We start from the raw sequence: 25,796 nt of genomic DNA, 5'->3' as shown, positions 1-25,796 counted from the left end.
GCAGCTGCAGGTCATTCAGCCCTTCGAGCCTATTCTGCCATTAAACACGATCATGGCTGATCTGATTGTACCCTCAACTCCACTTTCCTGCCTGTCTCCTGCAACCCTTGACTCCCTCGTCGAACCTGTGCAGCTCAGCCTTGAATATGTTCAATTATCGAGCCTGCACTGCTCTCTGGGGAAGATAATTCAAAGGCCAATGATCCACTGAAAATAAATTACTCCTCATCTCCATCGTAAGTAGGGGACCCATTATTTTATAAACTGTGTTCCCTAGTTCACACTGCAGGTGTAATCCTTAGCACAATTGTGATTGTTTATTAAGTGTTGTCCAATCACGGAATGAGAACGTGGAGTAATGAACTGCCTGGTGGAGTATATGGTAGGGTTTGCCCACATGGTTCACTGTGTGCACGTATGCATGGGTTGCCAAAGACACAGAAAAGTGATGTTCCTTTACATCCTATCTCATCTCTGACTGATTCTTCACAACATGAATTGGCCAAATGGCTGAGTGAGTTGCTACAAACAGTTCTGAGCGAGTTTTCCACATACACGGTGAAGGGATTCTTCTCCTTTGTGAAGCCCATACAGGATTTGCATATTGATAGCAATGGCGTTTGCATGTGCTTGTTGCTTGTTTAACTTTGCTAGCCTCTTGATTAATGTACCACTCAAGGAAGCCATTCACATATGCACCATGTCATTATTTCATGATGATCTAGTCTCACTGCCATTGCCTGAATCTGTATTCAATAAACATATGAACTCAGCAACTCATGCAGTTCATTTCAGTTTTAATGGCACCATGTATGCCCAAAGAGATAATGTTGCCATGGGACACCCTCTAGGCCCAGCTCTTGTAAACATCTTTGCCAATTTCCACGAGAAATGTATCTTCAGGAAATGACCCCTAAAATCCTGTCCCTTTCCTTTTTCTGATACACAAATTACACATTTTCTATATCTGCATCTGCAGCTACATGTAAAACATTCCTGTGACACCTTAATGTGCTCTAACCTGCTCTATTCTCATTGAAATTGACCAGTCAAATGAGACCCTTTCCTCAATGTACTACTTGAGAAATCTGCCAATGCATTCTCTACTACTGTCTGCTGCTAGCCCACCGCCACTGTTGGGATTCCTACAGTTCCATGCGGTATAAGGTAGGTCCTGTCGGCAAACTGATAGGTAGGGACCAGGCCATTTGCTAATCATGCAACATGATGCCAAAATCAGGCACTTCAAAGCTATCTTGCTGAATAATGGCTCCATCGATCAAATAATTGCTCACTGTATATCACACAAACTCAACAATGGGCCTAAGCCCGTTCTGAAAAGTCTGTTCTGAAAAGTGTCCAGTCTACCTCACATATCCCTGGAATGGTTAAGGTATCTCAAAAGCGTGAACAACTAATAGAGCTACCCGTTTCACAATGCTACTATGCAGTAGCAACACCAGTGACATTCTCCACTAACAGGATGCTGCTGTCAAGACTAAAAATATGTTCTGCCAACAACACAAATAACTAATGTTGTGTATGAGTTTCAGTGTCAGTGTGATGTGAGGTCTGTGGACATTTGCCCCAATGGCTGTTGGATCGTATCAAACAGCTTGGGCCTTCAGCTGTTCACAACAGGCAAAGTACTGAGCATACTCACCAAGATCCTGCTTGAAAAGCTCAGAACATAGTGTCCAACATTGGATGTGAATTCACAGAAGGACAATACTTACTGACCAATCCTGATTGTGCTAAGAATTACACGAACATCTGTTACAATCCGGCTGATGGTAAAACTGGGTAAGTCAGTTCCTTGAGTGAAACCTGGCCTGATAGAACCCAACATGTGTAGGATGTGAGAAAAGTTTCTTAAGAAATTCACAGGTATTTGCTCATGAACTTTGAACACAAAGAATAAAATATTTATCAAAACAACCGGACAACACAGTCAGAAAGATCTCAATACCAACAAAAGAAGTTGATTCAATTTCCCAATATTCCTTTGCCCAGCAATATCTTTACAGATGGATAAACCAGTGAAGAGTTACCACGGGCTTGTCACAAAGGCTTCTTGCTTGGGGCTGGCACACATGCAAAGTGTTTTCTTGTGGTGAATTCTTGAGCATTCACTTGATCCTTCTCAACCAAGACTTATCTCACCCAAAATAACTGCACTTTATACTCACTGTTTCAGTAGCAACACCACCGAACTGATCACGACAATGAGTCCTATAACTGACTCTGCAGTTAACTATTGTCCCAGTAGCCTTGTACTTTTCTCTTCTCAAGAGCCTAAAAAATCCCTGCTTAACTCTTTGATGCACATTGAACTCGTCCCTCTCTTTCTCTGTCTCTGTGTCACTTGAACACTGTCGGTAGGCAGCAGCCCAGTTTTTTTTTCTATTGTGTGTTTCTTTTTTCCCCAAAATCACTAAACATCTAACCCCTTTACTGACCTGTCAGTCAGGGATCCACCCAGGCTTCTAAGTCCCAAGGCTAATTTATAAAAAAAACTTGTGAAACTGGAACAACTCTACATTTCTGACACAAAAAATGCACACACACTATCTATCTAAACACATTATATAAATATATATATATATACACACACACACTCATTAAAAATTATACATAGTTCCTAACAAGCAATTGAAGATTATCTGTCGAGCTCGCTGTGTGCCTCACTTACACATGCTCGGGGATACATTTCTTCACACACAGGCCACTACCTTGGCAAGCAAAATGAACATGTCCACGCATTGCACTTCCTGCAACTGAAGAAAAGCTTGGTGGATAATCATTCCCTGATTCCTTCCCAGGGAAATGCCTGGAGCAATCAGAGTCGACTTGGCTGTTTGAAATAAGACAAAAGTTTGGCAGTTAACTCTTCCCTGTTGCATTCCCGTGGCAAAGCCTCTACCAATCAGTGAATACTTGTCAACCAATCAGCACCCCCTTCTCATGCAGTATAAGTTTTTGTTCCCTTTGAGATTTGGTATAATTGTATCTGCTCTGAAAGTTAATGTATTTTCAATGAGTTATTTAAGGTTTGTTAACATAATATCAATTGCATTGCTTAGCTTGAGAAAATAAAGTACTATTTGTCGTTGAGCACATATACATAGGGGATAGCTGGGAGATAGGGTTGTGAAGCAGCAGAGCTGTGAGACTAAACAAGTAAATAAAATCTCTCGATAAATACAAACTCTGTGTCTTACTTTCGGCTTCACCAACTGATTTGGATCCCATTAACACTGAAGAGGGAAAGACAAAAAAAATCGACGTCATGTCTCTTTTTTTCAGGAATACTCAAGTTCTGTATTCCTAAGTGACAATTTCTACATAAATCTGTCACATTTCTCACCGTTCCAAGTTCCAACAAAGTGTCATGACCTGAAGGCAGAGGTACTTCCAGATTTGCTGTGTATTTCCAGCGTTTCCTGTGTTTATTTCAGATTTCCAGAATCCAGAATATTTTGCTTTTATATTTCCATTGTATTATTGGTTGTTACTGTGGGATAAATTTTATGTCTGCCTGGCCCTTGCACTGTGTCTGTGTCGGATATGAGGTGTACATGTCGGTCTCTAACATACACGTGTGCCTATGGAAAAGGACTGCCTGTGCAGACAGTTCCTATCCTGATCCTTACAACTCCTCCCACACCAAGTGAGATCAGACAGATACAGGCTCCCTTGCACAGATTCAGAAAGATGTCACACAGACACTAGTATTAGCCTAATTTTCGGCACCAAACCTTTGGAAATACGTGAAGATTTTATGAAGAGTGCAGAAAGGGTTTATAAGAATGTTTGTAAGGATGAGGGGCTTTAGTTACATGGATAGATTGAAGAAGTTGTGGTTACTCTCCTTCGAAAAGAGAAAGCTGTGAGGAGATTTGGTAGAAGTGTTCGAAATAGTAAGTGTTCTAGACAATGTAGATAATGATAAAATGATCCTGTGGGCAGTGGGCATCGATTTATGGTGGTTGGCAAAAGTACTAATGGAGGCATCAGGATTTTTTTTTAATGCAGGAAACCATTAGGGTCTGCAATTCACTGCCTGAGAGTATGCTAAAGACAGGAGAATTTGGGGGTGTCAAGAGGGAATTGGATAAGCACCTGAAGAAAAAAGGTTTGACAGGCTGTGGTGAGAGGGCTGGGGATCAGAAGTAGCTGAGTGGCTCTGGTGGAGAAAGACCACGGACATGAAGTGCCGAATGGCCTCTTGCTGTGCTGCAACTATTCTAAGCTTGTATGTATTTAAGTGTAGGATTCATTCTGTCTCACTATACCTCTGGCAAAGAATTTGAGTGTCTGAGTCATTTTGTATCTGTCAGTCTCTAGGGATGTGTGTGAGTGTATGATTCACTCTGTATTGTTGTCTGTGGTGCACTATGAGTGTGAGATTCATTATGTATCTGTCAGTCTCTGAGACACTTTGGAAATCGGTATTCATTCTACCCAGAATATACTTCATTGGGCCATCTGGTCTAATTGGTACATTATTCCACAAGATTCTCCACCCAGAATACTTCATGTACCATTATCTGCTGGTCCATGAAATCCATTCTCCCTCCTGTACTTACCTATCTTTCCCTTAAATACAGCTGTGCTCATTGATTTAACTGCTCAAGACGACAACAAGTCCCACATTCTACAGATTCCATGAGAAATAAGTTATATTGATTTTTTTATTGGATTTAATACTTACAACTCTATGTCGACCCTGTCACATCCCATCACTACTTCCTCACATTGACCTGAATCTGCAACACCAATAGTTCATGTTAATTCCCTCCGCTCTGTTGCAGTTCTAGGCTCTGGCCAGTAGATGTCAGCACACTCTGCTAGGTCGAAGTTTACAGATCAGAGATGGACACAACAGGCAAGAATTGTTCACATTATATTAAGAGGGGAAGAGAAGGTCTTAGAATTACTAACGGTGGATATGACCTTTTATTATATTTTGCTATACAAGCAGTAATTATAATGTTGTGCTAAAGCCGTCAATATGTTGTGTGTGAATGTGAGATACATTCTTATCGGCCCTTCTCTGATCCAACTTGTGAATGTGGGATTCATTCTGTGTCTGTTACTCACAGGTGCTGTGTGAAAGGCACGCTGGACCTGTCAGTCTTGGTTACTGTATGTGAGTGTGGATACATTCTCCGTGAAACTGTAGGTGAATGTTGCATCCATTCTGCATTTGTCGATACCTGGTACAATATATCTGTGTCATAGTCAGCCTGTATCTTGCATTTCCAGGTACTGCATGAGTGTTAGGTCACGCCTTGAGCCTGACAGTGGAATGGGACGTATGCAACGGATGTGTTCCATCAGTCACTTTCTGGTATTGAACGGGACTCAATCTGAATTTCTTAATGGTGATGGTGGTTTGTGAGTGTGCATGTGTTTCACTCTTTGCCAGTCAGTGCTACTGTATGTGAATGTGGAAACCATTATGAATCTGAATGTCTCTTGCATTCCGTGGGAGTGTAGTTTCAGTCTGCATTTGTTATTCTCTGGAGCTGTGTTTGAGTTTGGCAGGCATTCTGGTCTGTCAATAGGGGAGTAGATGTGTGTAGAGTCCATATTGCACATTTCATTCTCTGGCACTATAAAGAAATTGGGGCTGATTTTATATCTGAATGTCTCATGTTTATGAGCATGGCAATCATATATATCTGTCAGGCTGTCCTAATGTGTGAGCCTGGGTTTAATTCTGGGTCTGTCGATGGCATTCTTTGCCTGTTGTATTGTATGTAGGTTGGGAATCATATGAATCCTTCAGTCCCTCATGCTGTTTGTGAGCATGAGATTCATTCTGTATCATCAGTGGGATTAATTCTGTATCTGTGAGTGTCTGCTACTGTATGAAATTGTGGGATTCAATTGGTATATTTCATTCACTGGTATTGTATGTGGAAGTGAATGAAATACACCAATTGAATCCCACAATTTCATACAATTGCAGACACTGACAGATACAGAATTAATCCCACTGGCAGATACAGAATGAATCTCATGCTCACAAATAGCATGAGGGACTGAAATATACATATGATTCCCAACTTACATAACAATGTGCATGCGTGTGTGTGTATGTGCATGTGCATGTAGACTTCCATTTGTTTCCGTCAGCACCTGTTATTCTCTGTGGCTCTTGAACCCTTTCTACAATCTCTCAGTGGGATAATTGGTGTGTCAGAATAATTTGATATCACTCACACTGAAATATTGTGAGTGAGTGCAGTAAACAGTCTGTGTCTCTCAACATCCGGCACTGAACATGTGTTTGATAATTGCTCACTGGTACTCTGGGTGAGTAGAGAATTCATTGTGTAACCTTTAGTGTCTGGGACTGTTTGTAAGATTGGGTTAATTGTAAATAAATTTCCAGCACAGCCACAGGCCACTAATGTGGTAGGCTTAAGCAAACGATATGTGGGAGTTTTGGCCCAATATTAAATCTGTCACTTTGAACACAATTGGGAAAGATAATGAATCCTTTAATCTGATACTGGATGGGTGTGCAAGTGTAACTCAAGTTGTACTAATCGATTTGATCTGTGACATTCAGTCTGATTCTGAGTAAGAACTTTGACATGGATGTAAAATGGAGCTCAGTCTGGAATTGTTACAGTATTTCCATTTGACACTGTGTGAGGATGGAGGATTAGTATGTAATCTATAGCTCAGTTCATATTCATCAAATTAATATTGTATCTTTTAGTTTCATAATAAGGGTGAATTTTAAACTAGAATCTGAATTTCTGTCTCAGGTTATACTAGCTTTCAGAATATCTCAAACTGATAATGTGCTTGAGATTTGAACTTGTATCTCAGGTATATGTCAGGACACACTATGGGAATTAATAGTGCAATTTATAAATCCATGATGTGTGTGAATTTTGGGCTGGCAATGAACATGAATCTCAGTGAACATCATTAAGGTTAAGCCTGTAAGCTTGTAACTGGAAACGTGTCAGTTTTATCAGATGTTTAATTTGTAGCGAAGGCAGCACGACTGTGGGATTGACCCAGTGAGAATTTAATAGCGGGTGAGAATTTGGACTGGGATTTATGGACACTCCCATCTGCAGGACTGAGTTTGGGTGACATGGATACAATGTCTATCTCTCCTGCTCTGTTTGATTCATGGATGGAAAATGACTTTGGAAGTATTTATGCTGTCTGAGACTGTGAAACTGATGACCTGTCTGTGTCTCTGTGCTCTGTTAGTGATAATGCACATACTGTGTGTGAGAAGGAGCTGGCGGGAATCTTCATTTTAATTTGTCTGGAGGAAACATCACATTTATTCTGGTTCCTTCAATTATTTCCCAGTTGGAAAAAAGTATATTTTAGAATTCAAGTACAGGTGAGGAAGAAGATACTGATTTTATTAGTTTAATCTCTCTATTAATAACCATTATGAATGATCTGGGAAGAGTGCACTCTGCATTCCCAATGGCCGGGTAGCAGTCTGGGAAGAGTGTCCTCTGCAGTCACCGTCACTGGAAAGCAGTCTGGGAAGAGTATCCTCTGCAGTCACTGTCGCCGGGAAGCAGTCTGGGAAGAGCGTCCTCTGCAGTCACCGTCGCCGGGAAGCAGTCTGGGAAGAGCGTCCTCTGCACTCACCGTCGCCGGGAAGCAGTCTGGGAAGAGTGTCCTCTGCAGTCACCGTCACCGGGAAGCAGTCTGGGAAGAGTGTCCTCTGCAGTCACCGTCACCGGGAAGCAGTCTGGGAAGAGTGTCCTCTGCAGTCACTGTCGTCGAGTGAAATAAAAACAAAGAGTGACAGCATAGGAAAACCGTAAGTTCATTGGATGGTGAGTAACTTCTAGTTTGAACTACCTATTCTAAGTTGATTTCAGATTAAAGGTGACTACTGGGGCCCAGGATCGGAGGTCTAACACTTCAGCTTCAACTCAGCAGAGAGAGCGAGTTCCAGTTGATTTTAAAAAGTGTATTTTGATTCTCTATTCTAACTTGCTTTCAGGTGAAAGGTAAATAGGAGAAATATTTTACAGATTGATAAATTAAAGACCAGTAGGAAATTTAACAACAAATTGAAAAACGAATTAAATAAAATAGAGATGCAGTGCCAGGCGATGTGTTGTAGCTGTGTGGTGTGGTTGCTGTTGGACCCCATTGTGGTTCCTCATGACCACATCTGTAGCAAATGTTGGTTGCTTGAGGAACTCTAGCTCAGAGTTGATGAGCTAAAGTCTGGGCTTCAGACACTGCGACACATCAGGGAGGGGGAGAGTTACCTGGACGCTCAGGAGACAGTCACACACCTTAGATTAACTACCATACATTCGGCCATTGGTCAGGGACAGGAGGGTGTGACTATGAGTGAGGCAGGTGGAGGGGTCCAGGAAGTAGCACTGCAGGAGCCTCAACCCTTGCCCTTATCCAACAGGTTTGAGATTCTTGCTCCCTGTGTGGATGAGAGCGGGGACTGGAGGGAGGATGAGCAAACTGACCATAGCACCATGGCACAGGGAGCCATTCAAGTGGGGGGAGAAAAGAGAAATGTAGTTGCAATCAGGGATAGTATAGTTAGGGGAATAGATACTGTTCTCTGTAGCCAGGATCGAGAGTCCCGAAGGCTGTGTTGCCTACCTGGTGCCAGGGTTAGGGATGTCTCATCTGGGCTGCAGAGGAACTTGGAGTGGGTAGGGAAAGATCCAGCTGTTGTGGTCCATGTAGGTACCAACGATATTGGTAGAACAAGGAAAGAGGTTCTGCTGAGGGAATACAAGCAGCTAAATTAAAAAGCAGAACCAAAAAGGTAATAATCTCCGGATTCCTACCTGAGCCACGAGCTAATTGGCATCAGGTCAATAAGATTAAAGAGGTGAATGTGTGGCTCAAAGATTGGTGTGGGAGAAATGGGTTCGAATTCATGGGACATTGTCACTAGTACTGGGGAAAGAGGGAGCTATTCCATTCGGATCAGCTCCACTTTAATCAGGCTGGGACCAGTGTCCTGGTGAATCATATAACTAGGGTTGTAGATGGGGCTTTAAACTAAATAGTGAGCGGGGAGGGTTCAGTTGCATGGAAATATAAAAGAGCAAAGTTTAAGGAGAGGGTAAGAATGCAGGTTAGTGACGAGGCTGATTGTTCCAAAAAGTGAAAGGAAGGGACAGAGTGTGTGAACACCATATTGTACCAAAGAATCAAATAAGAGTAGGGAAAATTGACAACAGGGCAAACTTAAAGGCTTTGTATCTGAATGTGTGTAGCATTCGGAATAAAACTAATGAGTTAAAAGCGCAAATAGAGATAAATAGGTATGACTTGGTGGCGATTACTGAGATGTGGTTACAGGGAGAACAGGTTTGGGAGCTGAATATCCAAGGGTACTCAGTGTTTTGGAAGGATAGGCAGGAAGGAAAAGGAGGTGGTGTAGCTTTGTTAGTAAAGGAAGAGATCAGTGCTATAGTGAGGAATGATGTAGGCACTGGAGAGCAAGACGTAGAATCAGTCTGGGTAGAAATAAGAAATAGCAATGGAAAGAAGTCCCTGGTGGGAGTAATCAATAGGTCCCCAAACAGTAGTTCAGCAGTAAGGCACACAATAAACCATGAAATACTGGGAGCATGTAAGAAAGGCACGGCAATAATCATGGGTGATTTTAATATGCATATAGACTGGGCTAATCAAATTGGCAAGGGTAGCCTCAAGGGAGAGTTCATAGAGTGTATTAGAGATTGTTTCTTGAAGCAATATGTTGTGGAACGAACCAGGGAGCAGTCTACTCTCGATTTGGTTTTAGTAATGAGATTAATGTTCAGAATATAGGATGCACTCCAGTAGAGTGATCATAGCATGCTAGAATTTCAAGTTCAGTTTGAGAGCGAGAAACTTGAGTCCCACACTAGTGTTCTGGAGTTAAACAAAGGTAACTACATAGGCATGAGGACAGATTTGACCCTAGTGGACTGGGCAGGAAGACTACAATGTAGGACAGTTGATGAAGAGTGGCAGATATTTAAGGAGATATTCAATTCCTCCGAAGTAAAATATATTCCAAAGAGGAAGAAAGATTGTAAGAGGGGGAAAAACCATCCATGGTTAAGCAAGGAAGTTAAAAATAACGTAAAGGCAAAAACTAAGGCATACCAAATTGCAAAGGTCAGAGGCAGGCTGGAAGATTGGGAAACTTTTAAAGATCAACAAAGGATTACTAAAAAGATAATAAAAAGAACAATGGTAAATTATGAAAGAAAACTAGCACAAAATGTAAAAACTGATAGCAAAAGTTTCTGCAAGTATATAAAATGAAAGAGATTAGCTAAAGTGAATCTTGATCCCTTGGAGGATGAGACTGGGGAGTTAATAGTGGGGAACGCAGAAATGGCAGAGACACTTAATCAATATTTTCCCTCAGTTTTCATGGTAGAGGACACTAGTACCACCCCAATAGTGATAGGTAGAGCAGAGGGTATAGAGAAGGAGGAACTTCAAACTATCACCATCACTGGAGAAAAAGTACTGAGCAAAATATTGGGACTAAAGAGTGACAAGTCCCCAGGACCTGATGGCCTACATCTCAGGGTCTTAAAGGAAGTGGCAGCAGAGATAATGGATGCATTGGTAATAATATTCCAAAATTCCCTGGATTCTGGAAAGGATCCAGTGAATTGGAAAAATGCTAATTTAATACCCTTATTCAAAAAGTGGGGGGTGAGACAGAAAGTAGGAAACTATAGACCAGTTAGTTTAACGTCTGTCACTGGGAAATTGTTGGAATCTATTATTAAGGAAGTAGTAATGGGGTATTTGGAATCCATCAGAGTCAGCATGGTTTTCTGAAGATTAAATCATGTTTGACTAATTTGCTAGGGTTCATTGAAGATGTGACAAGCAAAATGGATAATGGGGATTGTGTAGATGTAGTATATCTGGACTTCCACAAGACAATGATAAGGAGCCACACAAAAGATTAATACACAAGATAAGATCACACGGAGTTAGGGTAATATAGTAGTTTGGATAGAGGATTGGCTAACCAACAGAAAGTAAGGAGTTGGGATATATGGGTCTTTTTCTGGATGGCAAGCTGTAACTAGTGGGGTGCCACAGGGTTCGGTCCTTGGGCCCCAACTATTTGCAATCTATATTAATGACTTGGATTCAGGAATAGAAGGTACTATAGCTAAATTTGCAGATGACACCAAAATAGGTGGGAAAGTAAGTTGTAATGAAGAAATAAGAAATTTACAAATGGATATGGACAGGTTAGGTGAATGGGCCAAAATTTGGCAGTTGGAGTTTAACGTGGATAAGTGTGAGGTTATCCACTTTGGTTGGAAAAATAAAAAGGTGACTTGTTATTTAAAGGGAGAGAAACTTCAGAATGCTTCAGTGCAGAGGGACCTGGGTGTCCTCGTGCATGAATCGCTGAAAGCTAGTATACAGGTACAGCAGGTAATAAGGAAGGAGAATGGAATTTTGGCATTTATTGCTAAAGGAATCGAGTGTTAAAATAGGGAGGTGTTGTTGCAACTGTACAAGGCATTGGTGAGGCCGCACCTGGAGTGCTGTGCACAGTTTTGGTCCCATTACTTGAGAAAGGATGTAGTTTCATTGGAGGCAGTTCAGAGGGGGTTCACTAGATTGATCCCAGAGATGCAGGGCTTGCCTTATGAGAAGAGATTGAGCAGTTTAGGCCTATACTCGCTAGAGTTTAGAAGGATGAGAGGAGATCTATTTGAGGTATATAAGATGCTAAAGGGGATAGAAAAAGTAGATGTGGAGTGGATGTTTCCCCTTGTGGGGGATTCTAAAATGAGAGGCCATAATTTTAGGCTAAGGGGTGGTAGATTTAAATCAGGGATGAGGAGGAATTACTTTTCTCAAAGGGTCGTGAATCTGTGGAATTTACTACCTCAGAGTGCAGTGGATGCCGGGATGCTGAATAAGTTTAAGGAGGAGATAGACAGATTTTTAAATTAGTAACAGGTTGAAAGGTTATTGGGAGAGGGCAGGAAATTGGAGTTGAGGCTGAAATGAGATCAGCTATGATCGTATTGAATGGCGGGGCAGGCTTGAGGGGCTGAATTGCCTATTCCTGCTCCTAGTTCTTATGAATGGCTGGTGACCTGTAGCCAGATTGTAGCTTCTATTGGACAGACCCTTCTCAATCCAATTCCCAACTAATCAGAGAGCCAGGTAGAAGAAACTGTAAGTTCTGACTGGCTTATATTTTCATATTTGAAAAGCCTGCCAATTTCAGATCATGTGGGGATAATTCTATTTCCAGCAATTTCTGGTGCTGAATGCAACTTTGGGGTTCATGCTGTACCTTCTAATTCTGTGACTTGTACATGAGAGAGGTTTGTTCTGTATCTGTCAATCTCCATTTTTCTTTTTGTGATGGTGGAATTCATTCTCTATCTGCTAATCTTGTACCATGTGAGAGTGTAGGATTCTCTCTGCATCTGTCACTTGCTGAACTGAATGTGTGTGAGAGATTTATTATGTGTCTGTCAGTCTCTGCTTCTATATGCAAGTGCTGATATCAATCTGTACTGCCCAGTCTCTGCTCTGATCTGTGAGTGTGGTCACATTCGCTGTTTGTCATTGTTCTATGTGACTGTGGGATTCATTCTGTGATCATCAGCCCCTGGGACTCAGCCAGTGTGAGAGTCAGTCTGCATCTCTCCATCTCTCATCCATTGTCAGGTTAATTCTGTAACTGACATTCATTGGAGCTGTGTTGTTATGGCCTTAATTCTGCATCTGTTAGTCTCTGGTTTGGAATGTGGATTTGGGACATATTCTGTATCTGACAGACTCTGGTACTGAATGTGACAATCAGTTTAACTTTGTATCTGTCAGTCTTTATGCAAAATAATTTGTAATTGTGTATTTGTCTGCCTATGGTACTGTATGTGAGCATGCGATGAATTATGTACCTGTCAGTCATGGAACTGAATGTGATTTTGTGATCCATTCCATCTGTCAGTCCCCAGAATTACAAGTGAATGTGGAGTTCATTTGGAAGCTGCCAATATCTGGAAGTGAGTGTGAGTTTAAGGTCAGTTCTGCAGTCATCAGTCTTTGACTATATGTGTAATTTATTCATTCTGCAAGTATCAGTCTCTGGTCCTGTATCCAAGTGTTGATTTTTGTTTGTATCTGTCAGTTGTGGAACTGTGTATGAGTGCAGGATGAACTATATGAATGTCATTCTCTGATACTATATCAGTGGGATTCGATCTGCTTCAATATATCACTTGTGAACTATTAAAAACAAGTGCTTCCTTTCAGTTACCTGTGAAGTGCAATATTGTTGCATTCAATCTGTATGTGTCCATCTCTTGTCTTGCACGTGGATGTGTTATTTTTTCTGTATCAGTCGGTCCCAGATAATTTACATGAGAATGAGATTAACTCTAACCCTAATATATGTGACTGTGGCATTCAGTCTTTAGCTGTCCATATCTGGAAATAATTGTGTCAGTGAAGTTGATTTTACTTTTATCTTCATCTATTGCTGTCTGTGAATGAGATTTGTCTTATGCCTGTCAGTCGGTGATACTTTAAATGACTGCTTTTGGTCTATGCCTTATTGTCTTTTTCTGTGTGTAGTCCTGTGGATTTTTTTTTCTGCATTTCAGGGTTTGGTCCCCTGTGTAAAGTGGGATTAATGCAGTGTATGTCAGTTTTTGGTGAGTGTGGACATACTTCTGTGTTAGTCAGTCTCTCAAACTGAATGTGAGTGTGCATTAATTCAGTTTTCATCAGCATCTGGCAGACCCTGAGGGTGGGAATCATTCAATATCTGTCAGTTTCTGGTATTGTATGTGAATGTGCTGCTCATTCTGTGTCATTACCTCGTAAAGGGTGTGAGTAGGGGGGTTTATTTGTACCTGTCACTGTGCAATACCGAATGGGATTATGAGCTTCATTCTGTATTTTTCAATCTCTACTGCTCGATGTGAATGTGTTTATTTTTGGCCGTCAGTCTCAGGTACAATAAGAGACTCTGGAATTTATTATACCTTTGCCAGTCTCTGGTAGGGTATGTGACACTGGGCTACATTCTACATCTTTCAGTCAATGGCAATGGATACGAAAGTAGCTTTAATTCTGTATTTGTCAGTCCCTGGGTTGAATGTGGTATTTGGAATTTGTTGTTCTTGTGTCTGTCTCTAGATTTTATGTGAGTGTGGGGTTCATTCTCGATCTATGTGTCTCTGCCATTGAATGCAACTGTGCGGGTTTTCTGTATTGGTCCTTCACCTGCATCTCAGGCATGATCTAAAGATACATTCAGTAGTTCTGTGCGAGTTGTGTAGTGGTATTTAATTTTTATCTCTGTGAGAACAAATTCGAGTGATACTATATGCATCAATCTCAAACCTGGTCCATTATTTAATTCCTGCAGTTTGAAAAAAACAGAATTCATACTTTAATATTCTAGTCTAACACTTAGTGAAATTTTGGAACTGGTATTTAATGTGTAGCTCACTCTACATTCTGAGGTGCTTAGTAGCAATTCATCCTGCATATTACAATAGGGTAAATGTTGTCTGACGTAGTTAATAATTAGTATTTAATTTGTGGCCAAGATGACATCGTGTATTTAAATCGAATAGTGGCTGTGCTTTTGCCCTGGGATTGATGTATCTCGTCCTCAGGTGTACTGGTTTAATGTAAACAACTTCTCCCAGCAATGCTCTGTTTGACTCTTATATTGAAAGGGCGCCTCTCAATCTTGGTATCTATGTCGGTCTCTATCTGTTTCATTTTGGCCTAAAGACCTGGCAGTATCTCTGCGCTTTGTGAGTGATATTGTACTTACTGTGAGTTGGAACCATCAGGCTGCACATTTCCTTGTTTCGAAGAACCATCTGGTTCCTTCAATTCTTTCCGTGCACACAGAAAACATAACTCCTTTACCTGAAGAATAGGTGAAGTAGAAGATACAAAAGAGATCAATGTATTTTTAAAATAAGTGTTATTATAATGAACAATCAACAAAGCAAAGCTAGCAGCATACCAGTGTCTGACCCCACCACGGTACTGGAGCAATCTGTTTCTGCTTAGCTGCTATTTTGAGCGGTTTTACAACAATTTTATGACGTCCAGAAACATCCCGTCCTGTGCACTGCTCCTTGAATTAGACTATCCGATGGAGGAGTGACTTTGGCAAGGGTCAGATTTGTAATTGCTGCTCCCTTTCAACTAACTGTACACCCGGAAACAAGCAGGTACAGTTTAAAATGTCTCTTTCACACTTCTCACCTGGTGCCTGAAATTGATCTTCTTTGTGTAACTGGAAACATTGTTACTGTGCGGCTATTTTCCCCGCCATTCTCTGTCCAATAACAAGGGGCAGTGGGAGCCGGAACTAAGCCAGGAAGCTTCACTCGGGTTTGGGGAGAGAAAGCAGCAATGATCTTCAATGGCGAGTTCTTCTCACTCTGTCCAGACACTGCTCGAGAATGGCCTCTCCCTTCCCCCCGCTCACTCCATGTTCCGGGAGCAGCTCGTGTTCCAGGGAGCCCATTAAAAACAGCCGCCGCCTCCGCCTCAGCTGCCCGGACACTCAATGCCAATCTCTGAGCATATCTGCGGACGCGGCTCCAAACCGATGCGCTGCTTTAAGCAGATGCTGTTTGTTCACTTCCCTCTGGGGCGGTGATGTCTCCGATCGCTGCTGAATTAAACCCTATTCCGCTCACTGAGTGAATGACGCTCTCGGCCATTGTTGGGGGAGCGGTTGCGCATGCGCTGTTATCCTCATGGTGACGGAACCGGGGACGTGTTTAAACAGCGCATGCACATCTCTCGGCGACAAGTGAGCCACTAAAATCAATGGGAATTTTCCCCATTTCACTCTCATCACAGAGAGAACAAAATCTCCGAACCTGTGTCGGCGCGGGGGGCAAGGGGCGTTGGGTGCGAGTGGACGTGTGGCGGTGGTACACTGGTGGGTAAAGGCCGCTTTACAACATCAATTTTAACACAGGAGATTCCCCCAAACAGCTTGTAAAATGCTGGAACCGTGTGTGTATGAGGATGGTGATGTTACTGAGGATGATTCCCGTTGTAGAATAGACTGTGTTTAGGTCGGAATATTACTGAGTGTTAATTATAACGAGAGCATATTTCAAAGCTCCGGGTTTGCTGAAACTCCTGACTGTGAAGCCCGGGTCTGTCCGGGTTTGTGTCTCGGTTCCATTGGTAATAAACGGGTTCAAATTGGCGGTTGCAGAAACTGGAGGAGGAGCTGAAAGATCAGGGGCTGTTCTCTCTCTGTCTGTCACTCCGGCTCTCTCCCCCCTCCCGCTCTCTGTTTAATCTTCACTCTGTCTCCTCCCCTCCCTGCTCTCAAACCGCCTTTTTCAGTCAGGTCCGGGCGGGCTCTTCAAAAGAGGAACGTGAAGCAGCTCGTGTCTCATATTCTGCAGTGATCTGAGTGAAGAATCATCATGTCTGGCAGAGGGAAAGGAGGTAAAGGACTGGGGAAAGGCGGAGCAAAGAGGCACCGCAAAGTGCTTCGTGATAATATCCAGGGCATTACCAAACCAGCAATCCGCCGCCTGGCTCGCCGTGGCGGTGTCAAGCGGATCTCGGGTTTGATCTATGAGGAGACTCGCGGGGTGCTGAAGGTTTTCCTGGAGAATGTGATCAGGGATGCGGTCACCTACACTGAACACGCCAAGCGCAAGACGGTCACTGCCATGGATGTGGTGTACGCTCTGAAACGCCAGGGCCGCACTCTCTATGGATTCGGCGGCTGAACAACTCGATCCTTTCTACCAAACACACAACAAAGGCTCTTTTCAGAGCCACCCACCACCTCACAGAGAGAGCAGAGTCCTGGGAACGGGAGCTGGGATGGTCTGTTATCGGGAATGTTAGTGTCTGAAACAGAAAAAAGAGCTCTAACGAAGAGTCAAACCGACTAGAAACGTTAACTCTTTTCTATCCACAGATGCTGTGAGACCTACGGAGGTTTCCAGCATTTTCTGTTTATAATTCAGATTTCCAGCATCCGCAGTATTTTTCTTTCATTTTAGTGCCTGATTTGTTTCGGGGTTCGATGGGTAGTAACTCGATTTAATCGTTGTTTTATTATCCTGGATGGCACATTCTCCACTGACGCTGAAAAGCCTCTCTACTACTTCACATTTTCGAAATGTTTTATTCCCGGTGACACCAGCCGTTCAATGCGTCAGTGGAGTTGAGGTTACACTCAGATCAGCCATGATTTCACTGAATAGGATAAGTCTCGAAGGGCTGAGTGGCCTCCTCCTGCTCCGAAACCCAATGTTCGCACGTATGAAGTTACTGACAGGGTTTGGGAAACTGAACAGTTTCAGCTCAGCCACTCGGCGGCCTGGAATTCCCGCAGTCTGAGCCGGACTCTAGCTCTGATTGGTCACCGTTTTCTTAGTCTAATTCTTAACCAATCGCAGAGTCGGGTAATGAGGTCGAAAATTATGTTTGGTTTCCTTTTCTTCGAATTCGAAAAGCCCGCCAATTCTAGTGTTGGAAAATACAAGATAGCCTTAATGTTCAGGCTACAATTTTTAATCTGTTATATCTGTTATATTGCACTCCCTGTCACAAAATCTTGGCGCTATTTTAAGAACAGTTTGAATTTGTCACCTCCTTTCAGGAACCGGTACCTGTCAGGCCGGGAACAGCGGGAGAATCGAGCCGGTCCCTTTCCCCGCTCTTTATCATCATGAACAGCCCAGAATGAGGGCAATGGGAAGGAGTCTGAAGACCCCAGCACCGATTCCATTTTATTACCCACTCCAGACCTCTAAGCGAGCGGCGATTTTTAGGGTTGGTTGTGCTGTAGGGAGCAATGGACAGTAATTCAATTTTTGCCAGCGAAATCCAGCACTGACTTTACACAGTTCAAACAACAGACTGGTGTTTCTGTCCAAAAATGAGCAGGTTCACCAGGTTGATGCGGGGTTTAAAAATTGTCGAAATAGGTTAAATAAACAGGAATTTCATTCGGGTTAGGAAATAATGATTTGCAGTGAAAATTTTTAATTTTAAATAATTTGGCAACGAAGTCTTCTGATGTCGAGGCGGTAAACGGCTGGAAATAAAGGCGGATATTTTGAAATGAGGGATTAAAATCAACTCGACCAATGGGGACCTGAGTTGCCAGGAATTAGTTCATTGGTTAGATTTTGGATAAAACTGCCTGGGCGGAAGGCTGCAGCCAATTACTGTTCGGGGCGGTTCCTCACAGAGTTTAAAAAGGCGGATTGTAGAGCAGACTGTATTAATCGTTCTTGCATATCAAATTGTGGTGAATCTGTTCAGAAAATGGCCAGGACCAAGCAGACAGCGCGCAAATCGACAGGAGGGAAAGCTCCCCGCAAGCAGCTGGCTACCAAAGCGGCCCGGAAGAGCGCTCCAGCAACGGGCGGAGTGAAGAAGCCTCATCGCTACAGACCCGGCACTGTGGCTCTGAGGGAGATCCGCCGCTACCAGAAATCCACCGAGCTGCTCATCCGCAAACTGCCCTTCCAGCGCCTGGTGCGAGAGATCGCTCAGGACTTCAAGACAGACCTGCGCTTCCAGAGCTCGGCCGTCATGGCCCTGCAGGAGGCCAGCGAGGCTTACCTGGTGGGGCTCTTTGAGGACACCAACTTGTGCGCTATCCACGCCAAGCGAGTCACCATCATGCCCAAAGACATCCAGCTGGCCCGCCGCATCCGCGGGGAACGCGCCTAAAACCCGGCTTCAGCACCAAGTACAACAACGGCTCTTTTAAGAGCCACTAAATCGACAAATGAAAGAGCTGCGATCTCCTGTTGACCACTCCAGCACTTACACATCGCGAAGATACCATTTACCTTGCATCAGTTTATTTTTTCATGTCTACAAACCTCTTGTGGGATTGATAATCACAGTCGATGCAGTTGTAAATTTTAGCGCAGATGGTGTCTTAAATTCAGCAGAAAATTGGGACTGCTGTCACCTTAGTGCTCTAGGATACTTCCAATAAATGGCGGCGCTGATAATGTATTAAATACTGCGAGCAGACATCAATCCCGGGAAAAGGTTGAGTTGCGGGATACAAGTCAGTGCTCATGATGTCAATAAAGGCAACGCCCTGAGCAGCAAGCGTGTATCCCTCCGGTGCACAGATTTATCATAGAATCAAAGAACTTGTACAGCACGGGAGGCCATTCGGCCCTTCGGTGCCTGCACCTGCTCTCCAAATGAGGGTTATGACCTAATGCTTTCCCCCCGCCCCATCTCTGCACTTTGTTTATATTCAAATAAGCAGCTAATACCCTCTTGACTGGCTCTATTGAACCTGCCTCCACTACTTCCAGAGAGTGCATTCCAGTCCCGAACCACGCGGGTGGAAATGTAATTTCTCTTTTAATGCGAGTTGGTTGTCCTTGCGGATCATTAGAAACGCTTCAGCATTACTGAAATTCGGCACGTAGCGGTAGTCAATAGTTCACCCTTTCACAGACTATGTGAGTGGCTCTGAAAAGAGCCTTTGGGTTATTAGATTAAAGAACAGCCGCTTCACTTAGTCTTCGAGGCCGCAGAGGCGCTGGTTTTCTTGGGCAGCAGCACGGCCTGGATATTAGGCAGCACCCCGCCCTGAGCGATGGTCACCCCTCCCAGCAGTTTGTTGAGCTCCTCGTCGTTGCGGACGGCCAGCTGCAGGTGTCTGGGGATGATGCGGGTCTTCTTGTTGTCCCGGGCCGCGTTACCGGCCAGCTCGAGGATTTCAGCCGTCAGATACTCGAGCACAGCAGCCAGATAGACCGGGGCTCCGGCACCCACACGCTCAGCATAGTTGCCCTTTCTCAGGAGCCTGTGAACACGGCCCACCGGGAACTGCAGTCCAGCCCGGGAGGAGCGAGATCTGGCCTTGGAGCGAGCTTTACCGCCGGTCTTTCCTCTTCCAGACATTTCCACAATCTCACAAACACTTTCACAGAGAATGAGGAAAGGTACTCGCATTCGCTTCTCTTATAGCTTCGGGAGGAATGGTGCTGCGGGCATTGCTGATTGGTCACTTTGTGTTGCGTCACATAATGTTGTTCATATCACCAATCAGATATCTACTGAACTCACCAATCCGAAGACTCCACGGAGGGAGGGCGCAAAATCCGGCGCCAAATTTTGAAATTCCAACCGATCTTTTTTTTCAAATTTCAAAAGCCCGCCAAATTTGTAAAAAAATAGCCAAAAAAGAACGGATCGAACATAGTACTAATTGGATAAAAACAAAATACTGCTGATGCTGGAAATCTGAAACTAAAACAAAAATACCTGGAAAAGCTCATCTACTGATAGGAAGAAAGTTGACGTTTCGAGTACTAATTGGAAATGGTTATTCAGTATTTAGTATACGAATGTTACGTTCACTTCATCTCTCTCTCTCTTTCCCCGGACTGCAGTTTTTTGTATATTTCAGTTTCTGATTTTCTGTCTGGGTTTATGTGTATCTGAAAACAAGTCGAAAATAACGGCGCAAATTTACATAATCTATTTTTTTATTCGACGTCGAAATTACCGCCGATATATTTATAAAACAAGAAATACATTTCATATAGAAAACCAGTTAATAGCGAACACGGTCTGACGACAAAGTTTTACAAATGTCAGTCCCTGATGCGACTATTTCACATTTTATCCTAAACTCCAGATTCGCTTTAAGAATCCGGCATCAATTCGAGAAAATCTCGATCCGTCATGAAAGCTTCTAAGCAGCCGGCTGAAAGTGCCATTTACATCGTTCTGCTGATAGACGGGAAATTGTAGATATTTGTGACAGCCAAAATTGAACATACTTGGAGTAAATTTGCCAGCGTTGAGGCTGAAGGTTGCTACACAACCGGTGCTTATAGGAAATGAACTGATCGATTATTGAGGCCAAACTTGAACCGAATTGGAACCTGAAGCATTTGCGTTCTATTCGCTCTCTCTCCAAAACCAGGGAAAGGGGTCGAATATGACGCGTCTTAAAACAAAGCGCAGAGGGTGAGCGGCAAGTCATTAATTTATGGGGCATCATTAACGAGACCCAACAATTGAACGAGGGTTAAATTTACATTGCCGTGAATCTGATTGAAACGTGATCAAAATAACAATTTCGCTATTCGAAATGCTTCATAGTAAAATCATAAATTAGAAGTAATGAAGTCATATAGCTTTTTCAAAGAGATTGTGGGTGGCTCTTAAAAGAGCCGTTGTGTTGTGAATGTGTTTTTCAGGGAGTTGTGGGGTTTTACTTGGAGCTGGTGTACTTGGTCACCGCCTTTGTCCCTTCCGACACGGCGTGCTTGGCCAGTTCCCCGGGCAGCAGCAGGCGCACGGCGGTCTGGATCTCCCGGGAGCTGATGGTGCTGCGCTTGTTGTAATGGGTCAGGCGGGAAGCCTCACCCGCGATGCGCTCGAAAATATCGCTCACGAACGAGTTCATGATGCTCATGGCCTTGGAGGAGATGCCGGTGTCGGGGTGAACCTGCTTCATCACTTTGTAGATGTAGATGGCGTAACTCTCCTTCCTCGACTTTCGCCGCTTCTTGCCGCCCTTCGCTACCGGTTTCTTTAAGGCTTTCTTGGCTCCCTTCTTAGGAGCTGGTTTTTTTTTTTTTATTGTAAAAATATACTTTATTCATAAAAAATCTTCAATCACATTCAAAACCATTTCAAAAACAACATTACAAGGGTACAATCCAGGTTAAACTTTTACAAAATGTATCACCAGGTGCATCAGTACAAACAATATTACAATCATTTACAGCCTTTCATTTTGATCTGTACAGCCCGAGGGGCTCTAAACAGTTCCCAGTCTCTCGGTGCGCTGTGGTAGAAAGGTCTTAGACAGCGACCCTTCCCCATTGCGCCTTTGCGGCAGCTGCCCCAAGCTTTAGTGCGTCCCTCAGCACGTAGTCCTGGACTTTGGATTGTGCCAGTCCGCAACAATCGGTCGGGGACAACTCTTTGTGCTGGAAGACCAACAAGTTTCGGGCAGACCAAAGCGCGTCTTTCACCGAGTTGATGATCCTCCAGCTGCAGTCGATGTTTGTCTCGGTGTGTGTCCCTGGGAACAGCCCGTAGAGAACAGAGTCCTGTGTCACAGAACTGCTCGGGATGAACCTCGACAGCAACCACTGCATCTCTCTCCAGACTTTCTTTGCAAAGGCACAATCCACAAGGAGGTGAACAACGGTCTCTTCCCCACCACAGCCACCTCGAGGGCATCGTGCAGAGGGGGTGAGACTCCTGGCGTGTAGGAAGGATCTGACGGGGAGGGCCTTTCTCACCACCAGCCAAGCTACGTCTTGGTGCTTGTTGGAAAGTTCTGGCGATGAGGCATTCTGCCAAATGACTTTGACAGTCTGCTCGGGGAACCATCCCACAGGGTCCACCCTCTCCTTATCCCTCAGGGCCTCTAGGACGTTACGTGCTGACCACTGCCTGATGGACTTGTGGTCAAAGGTGTTTTTCTGCATAAATTTTTCCACCAGGGACAGGTGGTACGGCACAGTCCAACTACTTGGAGCGTTCCGCGGCAGCGTGGCCAGACCCATCCTTCGCAACACCGGGGACAGGTAGAACCTCAGCACGTAGTGACACTTGGTGTTTGCGTACTGAGGGTCTACGCACCGCTTGATGCAGCCACACACAAAGGTGGCCATCAGTATGAGGGCGATGTTGGGAACGTTTTTTCCCCCTTTATCTAGAGGCTTGTACATCGCGTCCCTGCAGACACGATCCATTTTCGACCTCCAGACAAAGCGGAAGATGGCTCGAGTGATCGCCATCGCGCAGGAGTGTGGAATGGGCCAGACCTGCGCCACGTACAGCAACAGCGAGAGTACCTCACACCTGATGACCAGGTTCTTACCCGCAATGGAGAGGGAGCGTCGCTCCCACATGCCCAGTTTCCTTTTCACCATAGCCACTCGCTCCTTCCAGTTTCTAACGCATGCCCCGGTCCCTCCGAACCATATCCCCAGCACCTTCAGGCCGTCAGCCCTGACAGTGAAGGGGACAAAGGATCGGTCAGCCCAGTTCCCAAAGAACATGGCCTCGCTCTTCCCACGATTTACCTTGGCTCCCGAGGCCAGTTCGAACTGGTCGCAGACGTGCATCAGTCTGCGCACCGACAGCGGATCCGAGCAGAAGACGGCGACGTCGTCCATGTACAGGGAGGCTTTTACCTGAGTGCCTCCACTGCCTGGGATCGTCACTCCTCTTATGCCCGGATCCTTCCTGATGGACTCGGCAAAGGGTTCTATGCAGCACACGAAAAGGACAGGCGAGAGAGGACAGCCCTGCCTGACTTCAGATTTAATCGGAAAGCTATCTGTTTCCCACCCATTGATTGAGACTGCGCTACTGATGTTAGTGTAGAGCAGTTGGATCCAATTTCGAATTCCCTCCCCAAAGCCCATTTTGGAGAGCACATCCCCCATGTAGGTGTGCGATATTCTGTCAAAGGCCTTCTCCTGATCCAAGCTGATGAGGCAGGTATCCACACCCCTGTCCTGTACATAGGCAATCGTATCCCTGAGCAGCGCCAGGCTGTCAGAGATCTTCCTGCCTGGCACAGAGCAGGTCTGGTCAGGGTGAATCACCAATTCCAGAGCGGATTTGACCCGGTTGGCGATGACCTTGGACAGAATCTTATAGTCCACATTCAACAGTGAAATGGGTCGCCAATTTCTAATTTCCTCCCTTTCCCCCTTGTGCTTGTAGATGAGGGTGATGATGCCTTTCCTCATGGATTCTGACATGCTGCCGGCCAGGAGCATACTCTCGTACACTTCTAGCAGGTCTGGGCCGATCAAGTCCCACAGAGCCGAATACAACTCCGCCGGCAGGCCGTCGCTTCCGGGGGTTTTACTCTTCTCGAAGGACTCGAGGGCCTTAGTCAGTTCGTCAGGAGTTAGCGGTTTGTCTAGGCTCTCCCGCGTACTGTGGTCTAAGACCTCCGTGATAGAGGACAGGAAGGACTGGGAGGCCGTGCTGTCCGTGGGCTTCACGTCATACAGTCCGCCATAAAAGGATTTGCTGATCCTCAGAATGTCGGACCGTGATGACTTTACTGAGCCGTCTTCTTCCTTCAGGCTGCTGATCACAGAGCGCTCTCTGTGTACCTTTTGGAAGAAGAAACGTGAGCACGTCTCATCCTGCTCCACGGAGCGGACTCTGGAACGGAAGATGATCTTGGAGGCCTCCGAGGCAAAGTGCGAGGCTTGCTGGCCCTTCACCTCTTGGAGCTCCTCCTTGACATCGACCCCCATCGACTGCAGCCGGAGCAGATTCTGCATCTTTTCCTGGAGTCGGGACATTTCCCTCTGTTCCTTTCTAGCTTTCTGGGTGCCTTTGCGGATGAAAAACCTCTTGATGCTTCCCTTGATCACTTCCCACCAGTGTGTCAGGGACTCAAAGAGGGGTTTCACGGTTCTCCAACCTTTGTAATCCCTCTTGAGCTCCTCAATGTTCTCTGGGGTCAGCAGTTGCACATTTAGCTTCCATGCCCCCCTGCCCACCCTCAGGTCTTCCTCCAAGTGGCAGTCCGCCAGTAGGAGGCAGTGGTCAGAGAAGAACACCGGCTTGACGTCGGTGGATCTGACTGTGAATGCACGGGACACAAACAGGAAGTCTATCCTGGAACGAATGGACCCGTCTGGCCGCGACCAGGTGTATCTACGCTGCGCTCCGTCTGCAGGGTTGCTGAAGACGTCGTGCAGCTTGGCATCCTTAACTGTTTCCATCAGGGATCTGGACGTAGCGTCCAATCTGCTGCCGGCCCTGCCGGATCGTCCAGCCGCATCGATGATGCAGTTGAAGTCCCCGCCCAGAAATCAACCATCGTCAGTTTCAAACACAGAATAAAACAAACCCCTTCCGAGCGCCGATTAAATAGACAGTCTGACACACCTATGCTAATGAGGATGGGGGAAACAATGATTCTGATTGGACATTTAAAAAAGTACAACAGCCACTTATTTTGTACTTTTCTGTGATTGCATTTTTAAAGACACCAATCAAATTTCGACTTCTCCACCAATCATTAGCGCTTTTTCTACAATCAGGAAATAAATTTTATCAGGATTCTCTCTAGTCCCAGTTTGTGAAGATACACCGGGAATTGTCGCCTGGTTGTCCGTGTGAGGAGCCCTTCTCCACAGAGGGACTGAACGGAAATGCGGGATTCCTCCTGGAACTCTTGTAACGTGTGCGACTTACTGGGATATTGTGTGAGTATGTGTGTGTGAGTGGTAGTGGGTTGAGGCTGAACGTGTGTTCATGAATGTTTTGTGTGTGCGTAAGTTTGTGGCACCGTGTGAATTTCAGATTCTTTCTCCATCTCTACATCTCTGGGACTGTTTGAGGTTCATTCTGTACCTATCAGTCAGTTCTGCTGTGTGAGACATGGGATTCATTCTGCAGTTGACTATCTCTGGCACTGTCGGTGAGTGTGTGATTTATTCTGTTTCTGTGTATCTCTGGTGCTGAGTGCCTTGGACTTCATTCTGTATATGTCAGTGTCTGGAAACGTGTTGGATTTGTGGGTACTTCACAGTGTCCGGTTCTTTGTGAATGTGGAGTTTATTCTGTTGCTCTCAATCTTTGATGTTGCTTGTGACTCTGGGATTAATTGTGTATCTATATTCAATGGTTATCTCAGGCATGGTGTTGGAAATGAGTTAACATCTTAAACTTTTTAGGAAGTAAAACTACCATCCAAATCCTTACCCAGTCTGGTTTATATGTGATCTCAGAACAAACCTCAGTTATCAGCT

The 25,796-nt window shown here is 44.6% G+C and overlaps 1 long non-coding RNA gene across 1 annotated transcript; it reads right to left on the bottom strand.

Moving 5' to 3' along the window:
* Positions 1 to 645: 645 nt before the first annotated feature.
* LOC144670496 (uncharacterized) lies at positions 646 to 4,749 on the bottom strand. The gene is made up of 2 exons (XR_013573890.1): positions 4,715 to 4,749; positions 646 to 3,015 (listed from the first exon to the last, which is right to left on the bottom strand). It is a non-coding gene; the product is annotated as an uncharacterized LOC144670496 (long non-coding RNA).
* Positions 4,750 to 25,796: the final 21,047 nt, after the last annotated feature.

Source organism: Cetorhinus maximus, chromosome 31 (genome assembly GCF_964194155.1).
Source record: "Cetorhinus maximus chromosome 31, sCetMax3.hap1.1, whole genome shotgun sequence".
NCBI lineage: Eukaryota > Metazoa > Chordata > Chondrichthyes > Lamniformes > Cetorhinidae > Cetorhinus > Cetorhinus maximus.
This window is presented reverse-complemented; position numbering and strand designations above follow the sequence as displayed.